The 21,667-nt window shown below is 31.3% G+C and overlaps 1 protein-coding gene and 1 long non-coding RNA gene across 8 annotated transcripts in view; both read right to left on the bottom strand.

Annotated features, from left to right (window-relative positions):
* The window catches only part of LOC126769087 (uncharacterized), a 187,439-nt gene extending 173,840 nt beyond the window's left edge, over positions 1 to 13,599 (bottom strand). The window contains exon 1 of the long non-coding RNA XR_007669331.1: positions 13,588 to 13,599. This is a non-coding gene — a long non-coding RNA (uncharacterized LOC126769087). The remainder of the gene's footprint in view (positions 1 to 13,587) is intronic.
* The window catches only part of LOC126768952 (poly(rC)-binding protein 3), a 247,576-nt gene that overhangs the window by 173,840 nt on the left and 52,069 nt on the right, over positions 1 to 21,667 (bottom strand). For 6 of the 7 annotated variants that reach the window (XM_050487436.1, XM_050487438.1, XM_050487443.1 and 3 more), the window contains one exon: positions 2,455 to 2,484. The exons of the other annotated variant lie outside the window; for it this stretch is intronic. The gene's annotated coding sequence lies outside the window, so the exon portion shown is untranslated. The remainder of the gene's footprint in view (positions 1 to 2,454; positions 2,485 to 21,667) is intronic. 7 annotated transcript variants of the gene reach the window in all.

Below are 21,667 nucleotides of genomic sequence, written 5' to 3'. Positions count from 1 at the left end.
CCTGAAAGTCAATATGGCTTTCGTCTCAGTAGAAGAACAGTTGACGCCATCTCAATTGTAAGGCAACTTTAGGAGAAAAGCCTCGAACACCAACAGTTCCATTCATGTGCTTTGTTGATTTAGAGAAGGCATTTGATAGGGTTCCACGCGAGGCTCTTTGGCTTGTTCTCCAAAAATTGGGGTGTCCAAAGAAATCCGTGAATCTGGTTTGCTAATTTCATGTTGGCATGAAAGCCCAGGTTCAGCACGAAAACGAACTTTCTGAAGAAGATTGTAATAACTAGCGGAGTAAAGCAAGGATGTGTCATAGCACCCACACTTTTCACCATATACTTTGCTGTGGTAATGAGAGACGCGCTGAAGAAGTGCAGAAACCAAATTTATCTTAATGTCAGGACAGAAATGGGCGTGTTTGACATTTCAAGATTTCGGACGAAGACTAAGATCCAAAAGATCTCTCTATTGGAGATACTTGACGCTGATGACGAATGCCTAATGTCCGACAGCATGGAACATCTCCAAAACTATGTTGACGTACTCCACCAATCTTGTCAATAGCTAGGCCTGGTTATAAATGCTACCAAGACATAAATCATCAAACAACCATCAAGACATTTCCAAGCGGATCCAACGGCACTTAATCTGGATGGGAAACTACTAGAGGAAGTTACTCACTTCCAATATCTTGGGAGCAACATTCGATCTGATAACACATTAGCTTCGGAAATTCCATCAAGCATTGCCTACGCTGCTGCCAATTTCGGAAGACTTACTGATCGTGTGTGGAAATCCTATGATCTCAAATTAGAGACAAAGATTAGTGTCTACAAGGTACTAATTATCCCCGTTCTTTTATATAGCTCAGAGACATGGTGTATCATCAAATCAGACAAAAAAAACTTGATACATATCACTTAAGGTGTCTACATTCAATTTTATGGATCAAGTGGCAGGATCACTTCCCTAACTCAGAGGTCCTGCATCGCTCTGGAATATACGGCATGGAAGCTCTTCTGATGGAACGTCAACTCAGATGGTGTGGGCATGTCCTGCGCATGGACGATCGTCGTTTGCCTAAGGCTGTCGTCTATTCGGAGTTATCTAAAGGCAAACTGAAGCATGATGGTCAGTATTTGCGATACAAGGACGTGTTTAAAAGACACATAAAAGCTTGCGATATTGACACAGAATGTTGGGAGGAGCTCGCTTCCCAAAGATCATCTTGGCGCTCTACCATCTACAAAAACATCAAAACGTTTGAGAAAAACCACCTTCACGCACTAAAAGCGCCAGTTAAGAAAAGAAAGACCTAAGCCATCCTACAAATATACATACAACTCTGCGGGCCAACTGTATTGTAACACGTAAACAAACCAAATTTGGTTTTAAAAACCCAACGACAAATTTGGTTTAGGGCTCATGCTAGAAATAACAATTAATTTCTAGGGTCGCCGACTGTATATATATATATATATATATATCAATCAATCAATCAACAGCCAATCGTTGTCCACTGCTGAACATAGGCCTCTCCCAAGGTGCGCCAAAGCTCCCTGTCCTCCGCCTTCCGCAACCAGTTGGTGCCCGCCACCTTCTTAAGGTCGTTATATATTTTACATTACAAAATTACACATGAAAAAAACTTTTTAAACTCATTATATTTCATTCCACAAATATCTTAGGCCAAAAAAATCAGTCATGAAGTTAACAAATTACCGACATATAATATGTTATGTCCTGTTCATACAACACTTTATTTATGTCAATTTCAAATTGCAAGCATACTTGATTATTATCACGGATCGATGTCAGTTGAATTATTCTGTTCATAATAAATTCGAAGCTCATTTCAGAAAATTTTTGTAAAATGTCAGAAATTTATATAAGACATCAAATCATCATATTTCATCATCATCACATCATATTTATTATGGTTATCAACATTTCAGTAGTGAGATTCGAAGATATTTTACATTAATATTGACGATTTAAAATCCTAGACAATTATTTATACGTGTAAGATCTTTGCCTACAAGAAGATACAAGCAACCGGTTGACACTTGAGAGGTTAGTTTGTATTATGATATTTTAAAATCCCAAAAACACATACTCAACACATATTATTATAATATTACTGTTAAAAGTAAATAATGAATGTTTTTATATTTATATTTATATGAGAGTTAATGTTTTTCGAACATTTTATCAAAATCTTATTTTTTTTTTAATGAAAAAGGTTGTACGTATTTCATACGGCCGAGTGAACGGCAGTTACGGCAGGATCAAATTAAATATAGTATATATAGAGATAAGTTGAGTCATGAAAAATATTTTTTTTGATGTTCCAATAAAAATCTTAGTGTACGTATGGAGAGTTATTTACTATATGTTATTTATTTATATGTATAGAAAACAGATTGTTTTTGGGTTATAAAATATTTGTGTAACACGTACCTTTGGAATTTGTCTCGTTCTGTTTCCAATCTATAACAAAAGAAACGGTGAATATCAAACTTACGATATAAACGAGTGTGAGTAGGACATATAATATCGGAAAAATATTTATCATGTCGTAAAAGTGAGTAGGTAACAGTTTATTGACCCTAAAGGCGTGTTATCGTTACATTTGCATAAGGCTCCATGTACGTTTGCGACCTTCTCGCACTAACCTGATGCTTTTACGAGGCAGATAGGCATATGTCGTACATCAGCCTTTTTTTACTAGTTTATTGTTATTTGTTTTTTATTATCTTTTTATAATCAAAGTTTTATATGAAATGTGTATGAAGATTATCATAATGTGTATAAAATTACTATATAAAAATGGAAATTAAATAACAGGTTGCTAAAATCACGCTCTTAGTCTCTTCTGCCATTCTAAAAGGATTCGAACGTTAATTAAGACGCTTTCCACTGTGAATTGACAATTACACGTTCCTTAGATTTTCTTTGGATGTTTTTCTTCACCATCGAGAAAGAGATCAATTTAAAACTGTGTTGACTTATATTAAGATCCAAGATGTTAATGTTTTATAATTAGACTAACATTTTTTCCGCAATGGAAACCTTTAGAAAGGTACTCGGGTCCTATGGAGGTGGAACCGGGCTATGTGGGATTCTTACCCACAAAAACCACTGCGATTGCCGTCATTAACACGGATCGGAGAGGCTGCGCATCCGCGGCCTCTCCCGTGCTGTGCTCCACTAGTGGCTCGGCGGAGCTCTCCTCAGGAGATAAATACACTATCTATTCTAGCCTAACCTGGGCTTCGTACTGGTGTAATAACTGTCGATGTAAAACGCTTACATTTATGGATAGACATACAAATAATATTTTTTGATTTTTTAGATAGAAACCTTTGTTGACTTATACAAAATACCTTACCAAAGTTTCGTCACAATCGCATGAATAGAGAACAAATAAACAAACATTTTTTCTTCCTTGTGGTCCAGTAAATATTATATTTGTATATAAAATGAAATATGAAAATATTGTGTATGTTTTCCAATAACAACTGTAAACAACATTTTCATAATAAATTAGAACACAATAAATTAAACAAAAACAATTTTTGTTTAATTTGATTTACAGATCTTTGTAACTGAATGTTATATGATAAGAAATCATAAAGCAATTAATTATTTACTCTTACAATGCAGCCAATCTCAAAAATTAGCCAACATTGGAGGTAGTTCTAGTAGACATAAGTACGACGGAAGACAAATCAGGCATTGGCAAAGCAGACATTCGACTTTACGTTCCAGGCGCAAGAGTTTAATACCGCTAACTTCTTGACTTCGACTATTACTGAGAATTTAATAACAGAAAAACCAATAGCTGTTATTAGTCCGAGCTGAGGTCCGAAGTCAGAATTTCGTGCTTCGTTACTAGATCAACGAAGCAGTTTAAATCCTCTTTAGTTGAATACTCAATAGTATACATAATATAGCCATCTAGCATTTGAAGTTGCAACTGTATGCATCCTAGCCCACATACAGGCCCCACTAATAAAACAATATTGAAATTTAGTTTAGGAAGAAATAGGAAGGTTGGATGCTTTAAAGACTTTTGTTAAAATAAAACTTATTTGATTGTTCATATACTAATATTAAATAACAAAAATGTTCGCATCTTACAGAGTTGTATCGGGACAATAACCGTTTGAATTTTATTTCATACTAATTAATAGCGCTTCAAAAGACAATTATCCAAACAATGGTGAATATTTAAGAAATAAACGCCTAATTAGCTGCCGTTCGTTTTTTTCAGCTTTACAAAGTTTTACAAAGCAGTGATTATCTCTTAGCGACTGAATAAAAGATTCCAAGTCTACTGAAGTCTGTAATTTGATTAGCGTTGTTATTTAAATTGCATTATAACTGATAACTTATGAAGATCATCTTTATTCTTGTAATAGAAAATATATTGTATTTGTGAACATTACGATCGATACAAAAACTGTAATCATGTTTATTATATGTCTGTTTACGATATAGGATTCTTATTGATTTTTTCTTATTGAGTAATGTAGTTTTTTTTTTACTTTTTTCCTTGAATAGGTAGGCGCGGCCCATAAGCTAGTCGCATATGGGCCAGGTCACCTAATGGTAGGTTGTCACCAACGCCCATAGAGATTGATATTGTAAGAAATGTTCACCATCGCTTATATCGTCAATGGGCCACCAATGTTGGTAGATGTATTTATTAACTACATTAGATTCAAATAAAGTTTAGAATGTTTTTTCCTGTTATTTACAAGGATATAATTTGTGAGCCCATAAAAGTTGATGTTGCGTGTAAGAAAATCAAATAAGTGAATTTTAAGCTTTGAATAGAACTTATTTTAAGTCCGATCTTTTAGTATCATATGGTTTGTTTCAAATATCTAGTAGATTATGTGATTGATTGATAATACTGGCCGTAATCTTTGCATATACAAGTGGACGACAAAACAAGAGACGAGCTGGAGTCAATTGTGTGTAATCATTAGGAGCGACAGACTTGTGTAAGAGGATGGAAGCGCATCTAGATGTGCTAGGTCCAAAGTTAAATTTGTTTGTATTTTTTAGCATTTACTAACGCTCTTCGGACGTAGCCGTATAAATGCAACTTAAAAGTTAGCGTGGAAATTGTATTACATAGTTATTCATTTCGACTTTTGTAACTGATTTTTAAGGCAACTACAACGGTTGAATGGTTAATGAGGCCCCGCATTCGACTTTTTGTTCTGGCATATTCATTACCTGCTCCCATCGCAGGTTGTTTACAAAAAAGCTTTGTTCTCGGCATGCCCTCTCGAGAGAAACAAACAATATCTCTAACAATTTTGAGGTCAAGTGATTTCACCCGACAAATATTCAGTGATAATTAAAACAACATACAAATCTTACTAAATAAAAAATTGTAATATTTTACAGCAGTAGCAGGACCATATAATATATATTCATATTATTTATTTATTGTAAATAATTAATGTTTAAAAAATTGTTTTTCTGTAAAAAAGAAAACATATATTTTATAGTTTAAGAAAAATTTTATACGTACATATATACCTCGATAAAACTTGTGTAAACATATTTATACGAAGTAGTTTTTTTTCGGATACTATTCGAAACTAAAATCAATTACGACCATTTTAATATTTTTACAGAAGCTATATTGAATTTCCATAATTTAACGGATATGAAAATACAGAAAAGCTGAGTTGGAAGTAGTGTTTGATTTTTCCGCCGAGTGCTTATTCAATTGTAAATGAATGACCAATAAATTACTATGAAAAAAATCCTTATTTTGTCGGCCAATGAAACGTAGCTAACAAGCAAAAATGAGATACAATAAAATCAATTTATTTACAACTGAGTGCACTATTTATATTTTCTCTGTAGACAACGTTTTTCATTGCAATGTAAATTACCATCAAACTGAAACGATACTTTGCAACTGATAGTTGGAGAGGCGTTGATTTTACAATATTAAACAAATATCAAAAATTGAATTATCTCTATATATATATTAATAGAGGTGATAAAAAATCTTAAATAGAAATAATAATATAATATCGTATTATTTATTTATTTTATTTTACCAATTGTTATCAAAATAGTTTTCAAAATCACTACTGATAAACATTCAATATCAATAGTTTTAACAAGCCTAGCTTGCGACGTCTGTATGAAAATATGTCCTCGGCTTTGAAGATCTAACATCTAAGTTATAAACTAAGTTACCCTAATTTACAAGTTTGAGCTGCAGTTCATTGCTGCTATAAGCTGATTTAACAGTTGCAATGAACTATTTAAGTTTATTATATAAATGATACATAATAGAATACTAATTGAACACGTCTCTAAATTTAGATAATAAATAAAATTATTCTCATATTACTGTTTTCTTTGTTTTCGTTAGATTCATCGTAATTATTTAGATAACTATCTAAATTTAATTTAAAACTATTAGTTATGGGCCTCTAGGAACTCCTAGAGGCCCATAACTAATTAAATTATACCAATATCGTTTATTTAAGTTTTGTTAGATTATTTTTTTAGTTTTTCTATATTGTTTAGTTTCAATAACAACATCTTTTTTTAATTTCATTATTTAGTTCAAACATATATTTTATATCATAAATAATTACGTGTACAAACCAGAGTTATTATACCATTACCTTGCCAGATTAAGCCATAACGGCGGAAAAGTTATTAGGAAAACTCATTAATCAGTTTCATTTGGGTAGATTTAATAACGAATCCCAAGATACCTACGAAAAAGATTTTTAAACAGTTTTTAAGACTTATATAAAACAAAGTAAGCCATGTCGATAAAATTATTTAACTAATATTTAAGAGGTAAAATTATATTATGACTAAAGTTATGGCTAATATTCAAATGCATTTATTTAAAATTAAAATGATTTTGAATCGCAGCTAACAACTTTTTAATAAATAAAGACTACATTATTTTGAAATAGTACATAAAAACAGTGTATTGTTTTAAATCTAATGTGTAATAATGACAGGAATTTAAAATAGCGTTTTGTAATAAGCGTGAGAGATAATTAGCATACAAATTATATCTAGTCATCTTCGGATGTTCTGATCCGTCTGAGAAACAAGCAAATTAACTTAGATGGCGGTTTCTATCACAATATTACACGGGATTAGGAGTAAACCGATGCTCACATAATATAATTTGATTGACGAATGAAGGGATCCGACGCATAAGGTATACCTACATACAAACGTATGTACGTTCTATGTAGTGTTAATATAAGCCTTTGACATTTGATGGCGGTGAGATCCTTATTGTTATGTTCATTTATAGTATATGTGTATTAAATACACCTCAATTACTTACCTACCTTAAAGTATTCTTAACACACATACATATAAACTAGAGTAATAAAGATATTACATAAAGGTCCATTGTAAATAATGAAAACAAAGTGAGGTTTGATTGAAATTATGAGCAACGTGAAATCATTAATATGGCAAATAAGCCGGCTAAATATTGTAACAAGTTTGTTTCAGTTTATTTTTTATCATTATTTGAATTGTAAGTATGTCTATTATTGTGCTATTTTATAATATATATTTTCTTACTTTAGATACAAGACTTATCAGCATTTGATTACATAATTAATTAACGATATTATATGAATAATTAATAATCATGAAAGGTTTGTATTAAAAAAAATACACATACCCGTTACTTCATGCTGAAAAAATGGTAATAGAAATACAATCGAGATCAAGCAAAACCGATTTCGTCCCGTATTATTTTGGCAAAAAAAACATTTTTCTTGCTTCTCAACAATTTTCAAAGAAAATAGAGGGGCTATTAGCATTTGAGGAAGTCGACATAAAATCTGTGAACGTAGAGGTCTGGTGTGTGAATAAAGAGAACAATATTTGATATATAAAATAGTAATTTGTTTATTACTGAGCCAAGTGTGTTTGAGTTAATCCTACCGTCTGAGGATGTGAAAACTAGAAACTATAATTAATAGTGCCTTTTGTGACCTTTGAGACTGTTTCTATGTAAGTGTATTATTATTAAATGGCAACATTGTTTTCGAATATTTCATGCGAGTTTGCAGCTGGCGTTATTTGAGTTGTTTTGTTTTAAGGATTTTTCAATAAACTTCGCTCATATTAAATGGCAACGCATACAGTAGAAACATTACAAAGTAAATATATTTTATAAGTCTCTCTCAGCCTGTTGCCTTGTTGTAGTGAAACTTAACAAGCCAATTAAAAAATTGTACAACATTGAAACTTCATAGGTACCAGCGCTTGCTTTCGGTATTGTACGTTTGTTATCAGGTTTGGTGAGTGTAATTAAGACATGACTGCATATAATAAAATTATGATTTTTAAAAAGTTTTTCTGAAAATTGTCATGTTCATATCGTTTGTACTTTTACTAGTAATACTTTGAATACATCAAATATGTTTAATCTTTACAATTTAATTATATAAATAAATATAAAATAATAATATAAATAATAAAATAAATTATGATAATTTTAAATAAAAGCTAGTATTGGGAGAATTAAATAATTAAATTTTATTACATAAAATGGTACAAGACAATAACCACATTGCAAATGTAGGTATTTTTTTCGTTAATATACCAAACGTTAAAGTCAATTCTATTTATTTCAAGAATGCTGACAAGCAAATGGGTCACTTGATGGTAAGCCATTATCTCCACACAGAGATACTATCATTGCAAGAAGTATAAACAACATTTTTAACATCATCAAACATTGGATAAATCCAGATATTATGTTTTTACTACTTACACTCACTGTATTAAAATTTAAATCTTATTATAATATAAGTAATTCTTAGCTTAGCTCTTTTAATGGTTATTTTTTGTCTTTAATCTGTAAAAACGTTTATTTTTCTTAGCACGTAAGCGAAAATAGTGCGATACATTGGAATGCTTCCCGCGTAACGGTATCCGCATGCAGGTCGGTTCATTTAAAATTAATAGCATACGTAACAGCTCAGCGACAAATGTCGGCGCTCGGCTTAGTACTCATACTAAACGTTGGTTCAAAGCAACGACGACGCATGTCAAAAATATTAGACAAATATTTATTTATAAGCATAAATTATTAACAAATCTATATAACATATCACTGAAAATAATTACCTAAAATAATTAAACGTCTCTTGCATAGTATAATAATTATTTTTTTATTTAAAAAAAAATATTATATGGTTTCGTTTTAAATTGATTTAATTTTTTTTTGTTTTCAGGTCAAAATCCGACGTATGAACATAAAATAATCATGTTAACAGCAATCCTTAATTTGGTTCGCCTTAGTTTGGGCCTCAAATGAAAATAAATAAGTTAGATTGCCCTCGTTTGGCAACATTTGTTAGTGCATTGGGTTTAGAATCATAACATTTGAGCTTTATTTTTTTTTTCTTTATCCGAATCCTCAGATTGAGAACTTTTTAACCTTTGAATTTTTCTTTAGATATCGTCGCGTGAATCACATTGATCATCATCATTTTTTATTACTAAATACGTTCCATTGCATAGTTTTGCTTGGTTTAGATTATGATGACTACCGAGCCAAACTGTAGTTCTAAATAGTGCGGTGACAAGACAGACATATCCAAGGAGAATTAAAGCTCAATCGGATATTTGGTGGCTTTGTTTCATTTGTAACACCGTCAATAGATTTGAATGAATGCCCAGTACCAACGATTTGATTCTAAATTACAAAATTTAATTCATCCTCATCTTTATTCTTAGCCGCTTAAATTGCTCGCTCACTCAACCATTTGATATTTTGTGGTTAGCAATGATGTTCGGAATTTTTTTTTATAGAATAGGAAGGTGGACGAACATATGGGCCACCTGATGGTAAGTGGTCACCAACGCCCATAGACATTGGTATTGTAAGAAATATTAACCATCGCTTACATCTCCAATGCGCCACCAACCTTGGGAACTAAGATGTTATGTCCCTTGTGCCTGTAATTACACTGGCTCACTCACCCTTCAAACCGGAACACAACAATACCAAGTACTGCTATTTTGCGGTAGAATATCTGATGAGTGGGTGGTACCTACCCAGACGAGCTTGCACAAATCTCTACCACCAGAAAAACTTTGTTGGTCATCTCATCTTTCGATGAGAAGAAATTGCCAAAATTGAAGGAAATGAAATCAATCCGCTCGATTATTTGACAGGAAAACGGCCATTACCGATTCAAAAGGTAATTGAGGCCATTACCGAATCGTTTAGCAATGCAACTCTCATGTTTGCTGCCAGCTGAAGTTTTTTACATAGCGCAGGCAAGCGTTTATTTCATCGACATTAGTCGAACTTGAAATAACTGGCAGTGATTGACGGAAATCGCCAGACAGTAAAATCATTGCACCTCCATAACATCTCGAGTCATTGCGTAGATTTTTCAATGTTCTATCAAGTGCTTCCAATGTGTATTTGTGCCCCATTGTGCATTTATCCCAGATGATGATTTTAGACGCTACTAAAACTTTGACTATTGCGGACTGTTTCGTAATATTATATCTCGAACATGAGGAATGTCTTCTCAGTTCCAGCGTACTAACGCTCCAGGAAAAATAATATATCATTTCCATCATCAATTACCATATGTATCATAGCTTCTCTTCTGTTGGGGGTTCAACAGTTCAAATGAATGTAGGTAACATCCTCAATTGCCTCAAGTTCGGGATTTCTTGAACTGAAACGAGTTCGATCTGATGTCTTCTATTTATTTTAGTTCGATCTATGTTATCCTTCTATTTGTTCCACAGGTTCTGTGGAATCAATAGGAAATTTGTCGAATTTATAATAGCAAATAATGTGCATATCTAAGTTAGAGGTGCAGAAAGTATTGCTGCATGGTCGTGTACCAATGAGTACCGTTTTCAAACACATTGAGCTCTTGACATGCAGCACGAAATGTTGGGCACACTGTACTTTTAACGACTCCTTGTTATTTTTTTGTTTATTTTTTTACGTTTATCTTTCCAATATTTTTATAGTTATTCTACCAATCTAACAAATCAAAGATTAGTAAAATCGGTCGAGCCGTTCTTAAATTATAAATGTTGTAACTAACCCGCCTTTGTTTTATTTACATAGATTGGTACATATTTAAAGTATAATGCAATATAGTGCTTTATATTTTACTTAAAATCGTGCCATCTAATTTTTCTATTTCAATGCTTCCTATAATAGTTTATATATGAAACTACTTTTTAAATATTAAAAGTTTATGCGTTTCCCACCTACTAAAAAACCTTAAAAAATCTTCTAAAAATTAAAAGCACATTATTGTCATCGCCTTATAAAAGTATTATAATATGGCCGGAGTGCAAGCAGACCACGTAACCGACCAAGCCCCTTATAACTTTCAAATTTGTCTTTTAAGATAACCTCGATCCTTCCGATTTTTTAAGGGAGAAATTAGATTTGAAATGACTCGAACAACTTTCCTAAAGCAGAAATTGAAAGCAGAAGTTTAAATAGACAAATTAATATGTCAATTACACCAGAGATTTATAGATAGTAAAAACGTTTAAGGAACGATTAGAATAAGAAAATAAATACTCATATTTTTAAATATTTCGTAAGATTACATATCAATGAAATAAAACTGAAGTTTTTTATTTTTTTTATAAATAATACGAAATCTACGTATAAGTGGCTAAAGGCTAAAATTTAAGTAAGTCACTTCGAAAGTGCTTATTTTTTATCAAAGACAAGTTAGAATTAAAATTCGTTAGAAAATGTATGTAACATTCGACGTTACACTGAATTACGCTTTACGTAAACGTAATAGGAAAAACCTTTATATCATTATTTCGAGGCTTCTCTTACACCAAAAACAATTACTATTAAATAAAATTTATTGTGTAATAACATAGCAAGAGGTATTATTACGGCGGTATTACGTGTATTGTAAAAATAGGTCATTAGAAATTATAAGCATTCCAAAAAAATTTTCGCGTAACCTAGTTTCTTTTTCGAATGGGCTTATAAAAACTTTAATATTGGCTTGAAAAATTATTACTTAAACGATCACAATTATTTCGTATTTTATCGTAAAACACAAATAGCTTAATTGCTTAAAGCGTATTATCACACACAACCTTAGAAGAAAAGGGTCCATTAAAAGAATAGATTGTTGCAGTCAAACTAAAATTTTAAAAGTGATATTGTAAACATTTAGTACACGAAATATCTTATACATCCTAATGTTATTATCTCTTATAATATCATAATTTCAGACTCTCCGTTTGAAGCGCTTCGAGTCTTTGGGAGAAGCGCATTCGAGACCGCGGACCACCAAAGCGCATAATTAAGCAGTTTAACTTAATCTATACTATGACATTCAATGCACAAGAAATAACTTATTAAAGAAAATCATATATGATGGCAAATATATTTTTCTGAGGTAAAACTTTTTGATTTTATAAGATAAAAACATAAAATATATGTTTGATGCGAAATATCCATTGGCGTGTCTTGGGGCCAAAGGCTAGGGAGCTGCCCAACAAAACTTTTGTATGATTTGCTGATGAGACGGGTATACATTATAATAGTGATAATAGTATCATAAAAAACATTACAGACCACGTCTGCCACCATGGTAATGCTGCATTGTCAATTGACTTTGTTTGCCTTTGATGCTGAAGTTCAAATTTCTTCTGAAAACTAATTACCTATACTAAGTAATTTGCTCATATATTCTAGTTGAGTTCATTAAAATACCATAAAGAACAAAATGGCAGACATTTTACTCGCTGATTTTTCTTTGATTCCAAGATAGTTTGTTAAAAATTTATGATCATCATAAACATTAGAGGCAGACATGTCATGAAATAACGTAAAAACTTTAATTATTAACTGGACTAAACAGATTCATATCGATCTGAATTTTAATCATTTTTGATATGGATCCTGAGCAATTCATACACCATACCAGCTCCCTAGCCATAAGACCAACTCCGTCGGCGTCGCCGTTTTAGGACTATGAATTTTTTTGACAACACTCAGTATTAATTATCATATTTTAGTTAAAACAACTAGACCAGAATGTTTTGTAAAAAAATAGTAATATGAAAGAAAAAAAATAAGTTTAATTTTATTAAATAAATTTTATTTTTAACTTAAATCATATTAAATAATTTATTTGGCACTATCAAATCAAGACATGAAATTTGTATATCAGGATTTATCAAACGATGTGCTCTCGTCAAGCCTTGTAATTAATGTTGAAATGGGATATTCAGGTTTATTAGTGAGAGCATGATCGTAGATGATAAATTATATGCATGTTAGTTTTAATAATTAATCAATTATAACAACATATGTACACATATAGCATATTTGCTTATAAAGCTGTATGTAGTATATACTTTTATATTGTTCTTTTATAAATTACAAGATGAAACGATTAAAATATGGATGTAAAATAATCAAGTAACTGCCTGTAAAGAACCGAGTGCTGAGGTAATGCCTTCTTTCCTTTAGAAGAGAACGTTTGGAGCATATTTAACCACGTTGTTTTAGATTAACACTTCTCCCTGCACACAATCGCCGATGATTCAAAACTCTAGTGACTGTCTTCGTAACCCGTACTCGTCTGCACTCTGAAACTATTAGCGAATCATGTGTACGAGACCAAATGTTTTATGTAATTAGTTTTTAATTGTTTCTATCTTATTTTAAATAAAAATTGGTAGTGCTTTAAAATTTTAAAATAATGATTTCAAGCGAAATCAATATTTTGATTCTCACTGTTTTGCAAACATTTCAATTTTAGAAATATATCGAGAACGCTGCATCAAATCATGAAATCTTTATGTCCTTTAAGCCAACCTGGCTCCTAACAGAGTTACTTGAATACACAGATATGTGACTGGAATAAAAATACAGATAAAAATATAGTTGACATTTAGTAAACCTATTTTACAATACTAATGTATAATGTTGTTAAGAAATCTAAACTCTTTTAAAATTGCAACGTTATGAAATTAAATAAATTAATTTATAAAAAAAAGTGTTCCTAATATACATTATGTAAAAAGAGGTATTATGCACAAAATAATGTATAATACCTGCTCAGTTTGTAAACTCACAATCTTCAAAGTTGAACAAATAAATTGGCCGTAATAACAAAAGTATCAAAAAATAATACTTTTTGAAGTCATATTTGCATTAACTAGAACCAATGTTAAGCAAGTATTGCTATTGACGTTTCCAGGAAATAAAAAAACCAGTCACAGTAGTTTTCTTACAACGGCTTTTAAATATAAGCAACATTAATAAATCGACTAAAACGTCACTATAACTAGACACCAGCGTCATCTTACACGATCTCTAATCTGATATAACATCATAAACGTCATAATAATATGATTCTTGTCATATTCAAATAAATAAATAAATAGAACTACAGCAAAAAAGGGAAGTATTAATTTATTAAAATGTTGATAGTCCGTGTTAATAATAAAAAATATCGTTTTTGTCATTGTTAATGTAATTGGCATCTTTGTTATTTTCTGTTAAATTATTATTATTAGATAATAAATACTAGTTTTATGTTAAAACGATTGTTTTTCTTTTTTATTATGTTACCACCAAAAGTACTGTTCAAAATTAAAAATTATATTTGTTATCATTTACGTATTGTGTTATTTATTTGTTATCATTTATGTATTGTGTTATTACAAGTCGAGATGGCCCAGTGGTAAGAACGCGTGAATCTTAACCGATGAACGTGGGTTCAAACCCGGGCAAGCACCTCTGAATTTTCATGTGCTTAATTTCTGTTTATAATTCATCTCGTTCTTTTCGGTGAAGGAAAACATCGTGAGGAAACCTGCATGTGTCTAATTTCATCGAAATTCTGCCACATGTGTATTCCACCAACCCGCATTGGAGCAGCGTGGTGGAATAAGCTCCAAACCTTATCCCCAAAAAGGGAGAGGAGGCCTTAGCCCAGCTGTGGGACATTAACAGGCTGTTACTGTGTTACTGTTATTTATTTTGATAAAGATTAATTTACTCGTATTAATTGTATGTTAATGCATCTTGTGCAATCTCAGGAATCAAACCCTCAATAATTGTCGAGATCCAATTCTAATGGTAAGTTAGTCACTATATGTTATGAAATTTATGAACCAATGTATTTTTTAACAAACAAACTATAATATATGCTCAAACGTAATGTTAGTGTGATAAGTATATATCACAAAAATATGTTTGGGAATATTAGTTTTTTTTTTTTATATAGAATAAAACCGGATGGTAAGTGGTCACCAAACGCCCTTTGACATTGGCATTGTAAGAAATGTTACAGGTAATCTTACATAGACAATGCGCCGCCAACCTTGGGAACTAAGATTTTATGTCCCTTGTGCATGTAATGACACTGGCTCACTCACCCTTCAAACCGGAACACAACAATATCAAGTATTACTGTTTTGCGGTAGAATATCTAATGAGTGGATGGTACCTACCCAGGCGAGCTTACACAAAGCCCTACCAAAAGTAAATATGAAGCTATCGCTAATTATGTCGCTATCGTTTCTAGTATTGCCTTACATCCTTGTTTGAAGCTGACGTAGTATGTCGTGGTGCACTTATTCAATAATATGACGACGATATATATATATAATTCACGACATAGGAACAGTTTCATGCTTCCTAACGTCTAGTTTAATATTCCATTACCGTACTCACTTATACATGTACCTGCGTAAATTTGAGAATCCTTCCTAGAACTCAGTGAAAAAATTACAAAGTGCGATTTAAAAGAAAATTATGATATACTTTTACACAAAACAAAAATGGACGTATTAAATAAAATTAGATATTAAAAAAACCGATAACGTACATATTAAGGCCACGGAGGTTACCTACTCTTCTTTTGTGCCTCTACATTTAGGCCTTGTACTTCATTTTATTAAAAATGACAAAACTACGTATTCTGAGAGATTAATAGACGTTTCGGAGTTCGTAGAAAATAAAAAAATATTACATTTTTCAGAGATATGTAGATCTATTGATATCATGAGAAATATTTAAGTAATCAAATTGTTTTCTATCAAAGTTTAATTTAGTATGATTTCATTTTTAATGAGGCGAGAAATATATTTACATTTCTAAGCTATATTTACTGCGATACAATAAACTAACTACAAAACTTGTAAGTACTAATTAATTTAACCACAAGTTTAAACTCAGTACGAGTACGAATGTCTCAAGAGATCAAAACACAACCAATGTCCGTAGAACTTCAAGTTATTTATTAACTTTAGTGTCAATTTTGAATTATTTATTATTAAACTTATAAACTATACATACTAATGTTTCAAAGATTATTTTATTCTATTTAAGTATGCTTTAGGTGATTTTTTGGATTCACATAAAATACAGTAATTCTATTGAAATGTAAGTTTTATATTAAGATTGCTTACAAAGTAAACTGTATTGTGTAAGGTAGGGTTTAATATTTTGTAAGACATACTCATAGCTTTTACATATCGTGAAGAAACCCTGACTTGATGTCAGGGATTTTATAATAAAAGTTTTTTTTTGAATAAATAATCAAATCATTTATTATAGAATTCTTGTTTACATAAATGTAAAAATGAACTGTCGAATTTCACAACAAGGTTGTGAAATTCGACATGTTAATTCTAATGTTATTTCACATGCCGTATATTAAAATAAAAGATAAGATAAAACTTTGTAAGGCAATTTCTCACCATTTCAATAAACATGAATCCTAGTCTAAAGTAATTATTGTTTGAAGTCTTACTTGCTTGTTAGGACAATTTTGCTTACAAAATTTATAAAGTAACATAACACCTTTCAATTAAAGTATTTGACAGATACTCGTAGTTATTTAAAGCAATATCACTGATTATTTTGATTTTAGCATATTTTTAAAGATATAAATTAAAAAAAATTATTTATGTATAAATAAAAGGATTTTTTTATTTCATACATCCTGATTTTTTTTTTATATATTTGACGCAGATGTATTCGGCCTACTTGTTCAGAATCTCTTTTGTATCACCATTTGAAAGGCTATTCAGCTTTCCAATAAAACTTGGATGAATTCACCGCAGGATCGTCAGTAAAAATTAATAATCCCTTGAGAATCCTTACGCTGACATGACATAAACTACTTTAAAATAATATGTAAAATATTTTATATTGAATATCTATAACCTATTATATTAATTTAAGCATAGTATATTACAAATAATAGGATGATAAATCCTTTGAGATGGTGAACACCTTAAGGCCTTTCAATTTAATTATATCGTAATCAAATGATTAAAGTTGATCTGGGTCATCAGTGTAAGAACGATACGCGCGCAAAAGCGTCGTTGGAGCGATCCTACCAGCCTTTGAAGCCTGAGACGAAAGCGACGAGTCACCTTCCGACTTACGCAGGTAATGGACCGGTCACGGTTGTTTTGGAGAATTCCTGTGTAACTCGGACGCGAATCGTCGGCGATGTGCCACCACTGCAGCCTCTCCGATCCGTGGGTAAGAATCCCACATAACCCAGTTCCCCCCCGGGAGCTAGGTACCTTTCTGAGGTTCTTTCTTGGTTTCTACTGCGTGAAAAAAATAAATATAAGGGTCATCAATGTAATTATTTAAATTGAAATCAGATTTTAATAAAAAAAATTGTTTATATCATGATTATATCATACATTTTGCAATATAAAATATTGCTTGTCTTGTTTTTCTGAGATTAAATGCAATGTAATATTAACATATACAGTTATTATTTTTATCTTCATCCTATTTTAAGTTTATAGTTATTTACTTATTACATTATCTATAAAAACAATAATTTTATCGTATTTTCTCTTTTTCTATCAACAGTACTTTTGCTGTTAATGAGTAGATTTGATAACGGAATTCATACAAAAAGTAGCCAGGGCTAGATCAAGCTTCCGGCATGGCCGTGAAGCTGTCGTTGTTTCGAAAGAAACCTTTCAAATGGGCAAGCGTAATGGTTCCATTAGTACTACAACATTAATTATAATAACGTGTCCGTATTACGAACTACAATAATAATGTAATGTAGTGTAAAAAACTTAACCAAGTAATTTAATCATGCCAGCCCTTACAAAGCCGTGCTTTTTGCCAGTATTTAATGAATTTATGTACTCTTAACATCTAAGAGAAGCTGGCCCTGTGGTAAGAACGCGTGAATCTTAACCGATGATGGTGGGTTCAAACCCGGGCAAGCACCACTGAATTTTCATGTGCTTAATTTGTGATTATAATTCATCTCGTGCTTTACGGTGAAGGAAAACATCGTGAGGAAACCTGCATGTGTCTAATTTCACTGAAGTTCTGCCACATGTGAATTCTACCAACCCGCATTGGAGCAGCGTGGTGGAATAAGCTCCAAACCTTCTCCTCAAAAAGAGGAGAGGAGGCCTTTAGCCCAGCAGTGGGACATTCACAGGCTGTTAAGGTACGGTTACGGTATGTACTCTTAAATACAAAAAAAAGATTCCATAAAGATAATTTCACTCATGATATTTGATTGTGTTTTAATTAAAAAATGACTTTACAATTCGTTTCTCGTATGACCAAAAATGAAAATGTCAGTAACCTGATTGTATCCAGGACATCCAATAATGTTGGGAGCATCGTTGTTGATTAAGTTTTATTTACAAGTTATTACATATGATCACAATTTATTTTCTCTGTTTTAGTAATAGATATAGTAGATTTTATTTATTCCTTTACTTTTCGATTGACTTTTTTAATTTTGTTGTATAAATGTGTTTATTATATTTATTCTTTTTCTATATTATGTATATGACATTCATTTCCAATAATATTCACTGCAAATTTGTTTGTGGTAGGGCTTTGTGCAAGCTCGTCTGGGTAGGTACCACCCACTCATCAGATATTCTACCGCAAAACAGCAATACTTGATATTGTTGTGTTCCGGTTTGAAGGGTGAGTGAGCCAGTGTAATTACAGGCACAAGGGACATAAAATCTTAGTTACCAAGGTTGGTGGCGCATTGGATATGTAAGCGATGGTTGACATTTCTTACAATGCCAATGTCTAAGAGCGTTGGTGACCACTTACCATCAGGTGGCCCATATGCTCGTCCGCCTTCCTATTCTATATAAAAAAAAAAGACTTGGAATAGAATTAATCATAATATCCTAAAATAAATTTAATCAATCTGTTGACAACTTTTTTGATACATTTCATTTATATACTATCTGTGCACGCGGTTTCACCCACGTATAACGTAAAGAACATAGTAAGAGCCGACTTAAAATATTTCAGTATATAGAACATTTTTAGTATGTATTGGTTTTCGCCGCTCCTGGATATAGATAGGGCAACAAAGTAAAGTTAAGTATATTCCGATATACTTTAATGGCTTTTAATGAGCTTTATTTATTGTGACTGCAAGCGATACCTTCATAGAAAATTGTATTCTTTTAAAATGAAAGGTAAATCTGTGTTCTTAAAAAAAGTACTTATTATCAACTAACCGACTAAGTATAAGTTTAACAAAACAATGAGAAAATAATATATGCTGCAACGGAACGAAATACCTATCTAAATTATAAACTTTAACTTACAAACCGAAAACAAATAATTAAGTATAAATTTTCAAACAACCTATTCAACTACCTGTTGAAATATTATGTCAAGTCTATTAAAAGTGTAATAGTGGAAACTATAAAAAAACTCTCAATTATAATTAATGACAAGCTTTTTTCATCACTGTAAGTTTACTGATGAAAGAAAAACCCCATTATATACTTTTTTCTTACCAGAATGACATTTCATGCTTCTTAATTTAAAATCACAGGCTTCCATATAACCATTTATCCTTTACCTATATTTACTTATTACGTACAGCGAAGCCACGGGCAATAGCTAGTTAAATATATAGTATCGAAAAACAAAAGAAATGTGTTACATATTGATCATTTTTTCCGTAATATGTACAGCTTAGTTTATAAAGCTACTACCATAACCTAACAAAATATAATATATAATAAAATATAATATAGATCTGAGCTCAAGTTACATTGGAAGAATTTAAATCTCTGAAACTGTCCATTTTTAACGATGTTTTGTTCCTATTAACTTTCAATCATCATCATTTCAAATAGTATCATTTATAGGTTAGTAGCTTCAATCGATTCAACTGAACAGTTATTTTATAGCATTCTTATCGAATAATTGGTCACTCAATTCAACTCAACAGTTATTTTATAGCATTTTTATCGAATAAGTGGTCGACGTTATTCTTTAAATTGACATAACTTTAAAAATTTTAACGAAAGTTTGCCACAATACATTAGTAAGAACCGCACCCAAATCATTCAATCCGTTTCTAAGATTAGCGCGCACAAACGCAAACAAAAGACAAACCGACGAAAATTCTAACAATCATTGTTTTGGGTTCTATTGCAGTGATAAAGACCGCCTTGGAAGATATATGAGTAGTAGTTTTACTTATATATCTTCCATTTACAGATACCAATCTGTTACATTTTTATTATTTGTATATATTTCAACAAAAAACACTTAATGTGATTTAACTATAATAGTAAGATATGTATAGCCTCGCGTGTTAGATAGCCTCACGGACTTTTTTGTATGTAATAATGAGTACTATAAACATGCAATACATCACATTAGGGATCATCAATACTTTTCGCAGCGTACGCCAAATAATGACTTTTATATTTAAAAAAATATATCTTGAGTTACATTATTGCAATTTTCGTAAGGATATCTAATTTTTTTTAAAATGAATTATAGCCTATGTTACTCACTGATAATTATTTTCTGTAGGTGAAAGAATTTTTAAAATCAGCTTAGTAGTTTTTTATTCATTACAAACAAACTTACAAAAAATTAAATTTTACCTCTTTATAATATTAGTATAGATAAATAATTACATTTTTCTTATAATATAGGAAAAGCGATCCAGCAAAAAGGTCACACTGTTCTTATTTGTAATTTCTGTTTAACTTTGTGTCTTTATCTATTCTCTTCTATTCGATTTTATGGCTACATTTTTTTCGACTTCTGTTTTCGATGAAAAAATGCTAATTATTGTTTTTTTATTATTGTATAAGAGTGGTTGTTATCGGATGAGATCGATTGAGACATCTTTAAAATATAGATCGCGCCAATTATGATTTTTTTTTGAGTTAAAACTATACACAGCGACCAACTTATCTGTTCATGTAAGTGCGGCGCTAGTTTCTCAAAATCTGTTAATTTAGCAATAAGTTCATTAAATAACGTGAGCTCCGAGTAATATTAAATGAAAAACAATCGGAATAATAAATTTTTGTGCGCTAAAATGTAGCCTATATTTTAAGTTAGAATTCTAGCAATACATGTAAACCGCATTCAATTCCGTGCAGTAGTTTTTGCTCGATGCGGGTACAAATATACAGACAGACAGATAAAATTCTAAAAACTGTTGTTTTGGCTTCTGTTGCTTTTAGTTTTTTTTGTATTCGTTTTTTTTTCAATATCTTTAATGTACAGACATCGTCCTGTTACAGTTTTATTATATGTAGAAATAAGCCGGAGAAGCTGGTAGAATTTAAAATTTGAAATAGCCTGGTAGCG

This window comes from Nymphalis io, chromosome 6 (genome assembly GCF_905147045.1).
Source record: "Nymphalis io chromosome 6, ilAglIoxx1.1, whole genome shotgun sequence".
NCBI classification, from domain to species: domain Eukaryota; kingdom Metazoa; phylum Arthropoda; class Insecta; order Lepidoptera; family Nymphalidae; genus Nymphalis; species Nymphalis io.
This window is presented reverse-complemented; position numbering and strand designations above follow the sequence as displayed.